The sequence below is a fragment of the Magnolia sinica genome, chromosome 11, assembly GCF_029962835.1.
Source record: "Magnolia sinica isolate HGM2019 chromosome 11, MsV1, whole genome shotgun sequence".
Classification (NCBI taxonomy): Eukaryota; Viridiplantae; Streptophyta; class Magnoliopsida; order Magnoliales; family Magnoliaceae; genus Magnolia; species Magnolia sinica.
In genome coordinates, this window is record NC_080583.1 from 37000820 (window position 1) to 37004866 (window position 4047).

The following is a 4047-nucleotide window of genomic DNA, read 5'->3' on the forward strand; positions in this document are numbered from 1 at the left end:
GCAGCAAAGGCAGAAGTTTTGGAGCTGTTTAGTGTTGAAAAGCAAATTCGTAGTTCTCATAGTGGTAGTATGAATTTACAACCGGTGCATGAATCTTTATTGTCACTTAAACTCATGTTTAAGACTTTTTTCTTGAACAAAGTGACTGCGCAACAGTTGGCTATGTGTGTTTCACCAGTTTACTGGAACTTGCTTTGCTTAAGGCTCACCATACAGGTCCTTTGTGGACTGTTTTGCAAATGGTACAGAGTGCTTTACCTGCATTTTTTGACTGCTTTGGGGAGAGGCATTTGATCAGTAAAAGTGAAATGGTGAGGATTGATTTCAATAGAGATTTACTGCAGTCATCATTCACAGAGATTGTTACTTCTGTTCTTGACAAGAAGGGAACAGAAGAAGCTGTTAAGTTCTTTAATATGTTGCAACCATTGCTGAAGGAGATTCTCTTTTTAGAAGGATATAGTATTGGCCTGAATGATTTTGACATTCCCAAGGCTGTTACTGAAGATATAAAGAAGAAGATTCAGGACATATCACCTTTGTTGCTTCACTTGAGATCAAATTACAATGAACTTGTAAAGTTGTTAGTGGAAAGCTACCTGAAAACTATAAAACTGCCAATCATGACTCGTATTCTAAAGTTATCTGCTTTGGGTAATTTGATAGATTCTAAAAATGATTCAGCTATCAGTAAGGTTGTTCAACAACTTGGCTTTTTGGGGCTTCAACTTTATGACCGAGGGAAGTTTTATTCAAGGCGTTTGGTTGAGGATATGAGTTTCCACTTCCAAAATAAGTATTCTGTTAATGGTGATATGAGTTTCCACTTCTAAAATAAGTATTCTGTTAATGGTGATATGAGTTTCCACTTCCAAAATAAGTATTCTGTTAATGGTGTTGACTATCCTTCTAAGGCATTTGGGTTAGTTAAGAGCTCCTTTTTTCAAGGTCTGACCCCCTATGAAGAGTTGGTCCATTCCATATCATCCAGGGAAGTGTTGATCCGTTCTTCCGGAGACTTCTTCCAGAACTTTGTTTTAAAATCTAATGGCCACACTTAGAGATGTCATTATCTGTTATGATGGGACAGTGAGAAACCTCTGCAGAAATTCTATAATTCAATTTGAGTATGGACAGGTGGACAAAAATAGTCCTGGCAGGTCTCTTGCCGGTGAACTGGTTGGCGTATTAGCTGCTACTGCAATATTAAATCCTGCATATAAAACAGTTCTTGATTCTTCTCAGAGCAACAACTCTTCATGGGAATCGATGAAGGAAATACTTTAGTGCAAAGTTAACTTCAAGAATGATATTATAGATCAGAGAGTTATTCTATATTTGAATGAGTGCTTCTATGGGAAAATGCATTGCAAGGAGAATGCAGCATATTTAGTTCAGAATCGTTTGAAAAAAGTCGCTTTAAAGGCATCGACAAATACCTGAAAGTTCAGAAGCGGATACAGGCCTTGTTGGCCACATTCACCTTGATAAGATGCGCTTGAAAGTACTCGAGCGGAGCATGGATGAGATCCTGCACTCTTATCAAGAGGTTATAAATTGCTTTGGGAGAAAGAAGCACGCTCTTTCACCTTTTTTTAAGAAGATTTATTTGTCTTCCTGCGAATGTTGCACACTTCAGCAATAATGTGATGAGAAGTGGTCTCAGCTGCCATGCCTGCAGTTCTTCTACAAACAGCAGGAACATTCATATCAAACAACACTAAGTAGATTGTCTCTTTCAGTTGTCTTCTAGATGCCTTAGCAGATTCAATATCTGAAGAAAATGAAAAAATAATAATAATAATAAATTGATGGACTGTCTTCTAGATGCCTTAGCAGATTCAGTCTATCCATTACTATTGCCCCTATCAAGGAGAGATGATACCATTACCAGTTAAACTTCTGATTCCCACTGGGACACTATGCTAACTACACTTTAGGCATAACTTCCTCAATTGGGTCGGGACCACATTCTCCTTTTTTTTTCTTTTTTTTTTCTTTTTTTACAAATAAATAACTAACTTTGCATATGCATTCCATGTTAGCACTAATGCCATTAAGATCTTTTTCAATCAAGTGCAGATTTGAGAACTTGATTATGCTCTCGTACCAATAGAAGACTTTATTTATGTCAGATCTCTCCAAATTAGTAGCACTCCACACTTGCTTTGAAATAGCATTTATAATTATAGAGATGATATCCTGTCAGCTGAACGAAGCAAATGGAGCACAACAACAGTAGCAGCAAAAAAAAAAAAAAAACAAAAGTCCATGTACCCTGAGAGTATCCAATTCAGGCCCTCCTAAGGCATCATAGTAGTGATCTATTGGTTAAACATCAATTTCAGCAGTCTGTGTACTGTTAACCTCTGGTTCTCATTTTTTTGGAATTGTATAATCATAAAGCAATGGAAATAATGTGAAATTAGATGATATTTTTTTTTGGAATTGTACCTTCTGATCACGCATAGGCTGCAGATGAAACACATTCCAGAACTTCTTACCTACATCAGTTAAAACAACTTAGAAGCACTTTACAGAAGAAATGGTAAAGAAAAAAAATCAAAGAAGACCAATGATTTCAATGTCCATCTTATGCATTTGAACCAAAATCCCATTCTTTCAAGCATAGAGAGGGAGAGAAGAAATCTAAAATTGACATCTTAATATATTAGAGCAAACACAAAACGTAAGTTCATAATATAATGGATATAGACTAGAAACAGTGCACTAAAATGTTTTTGGGATCAATATCCATAAAGGTCATTGAACAAGAATTTGTTCAACCTAGCAATCATTGGTAAACGTAAAAAATTGTCCTACTGTTCAGCCTACCCTCAATAGAACATTTCACGGATATGGGCACTATCTCATTTTTCACAACAGAGGAATCATGATCATCAGATATGGGCACTATCTCATTTTTCATTTCAGCATAAGCTACCATGCGATACTTGGAATTTCTCCATCATTACAATTTTCACTGCCCATAAATTTAAAAAGAAAAAAAAAAGTCATCTGTCAGGTCTTGAGCAAGGGGAGTCAAGTGTAAGTTTTGCACCATTTATAAAATGGTGGTGAGACTTTAGACATACACATGGCATGCTTGTATGGCAATCCAGACCATCCAAATCTATGGATGGAGCACAAGTGCAAAATAAAAAATCTTCACTGAGAAGATAACATTAACCATCAGATTTGTCCTTACAAATTTGGACCATTTACTTTTATTTTTAACCATCTATCCATATGATATCCTTTAATTGGATGGTTAGGATTGCTTGATCAGTGTGATTTAGAAATGTCTGATTTTAGAAATGCTCCATCAACAATGAGATCCACAATCTGGATGGTGTGTATAGCTGTAAATCTATCTGATATGTAAGGTGGATGAGTCACTACCAATTTTTAAATGGTGCCAAAAAAAAAAAAAACAAATAGATGCAATAGCTCTATTGAATTTACCATTTTATCCTAGAAAGTGAATTGTCTATCAGTGGAAGGAGAGTAATAAATATGAATTCCCTTTCTATTTTCAAATCAGGTGGAGAAGGAAAATGAAAAAAAAAAAGTTGGGAGAGAAAAGTACAGAAAGAGAAGAGGGGAGTCTAACAACATAGAAAATCTGCTACACAAGAAAGAAATGCATCCACAACAGTCCTTGAAAATTTTGATTCAAGCTAAATTGTTGGATGTAACTCGATGAGGCTGTTACCTGGCTCTGGTTTCTGAACTCCTCTGTTTCTCATTGGCTCTCTCACTCTTGTCACTTTGTTCCATTGGCTAGCACTTGCAAACATGTTCACTAGAAGAACATAATCCCCACTTTGAAAGAAGCGAATCCAACCATCTGCAGATCAAACTATGTATGAAAAAGTTGGACAAAGCAAAAACTTTCGAGGAAAGAAATCAGAAAAGAAAACAAATAGAAGAGAACTGATGTAGTGTACAAACCTCAACTGTTCGAGAGCTAATGTTGACTTTTCACATCTATATAAAGGGTGGGAAATTTTTCAAGGAAATTGTCGATGATGGTGCTTAGAAATT

The 4047-nt window shown here is 36.0% G+C and overlaps 1 long non-coding RNA gene across 1 annotated transcript; it reads right to left on the reverse strand.

Annotated features, from left to right (window-relative positions):
- Positions 1 to 2074: 2074 nt before the first annotated feature.
- LOC131219038 (uncharacterized) lies at positions 2075 to 3845 on the reverse strand. Its single transcript, XR_009157976.1, has 3 exons — positions 3716 to 3845; positions 2278 to 2504; positions 2075 to 2166 (listed from the first exon to the last, which is right to left on the reverse strand). It is a non-coding gene; the product is annotated as an uncharacterized LOC131219038 (long non-coding RNA).
- Positions 3846 to 4047: the final 202 nt, after the last annotated feature.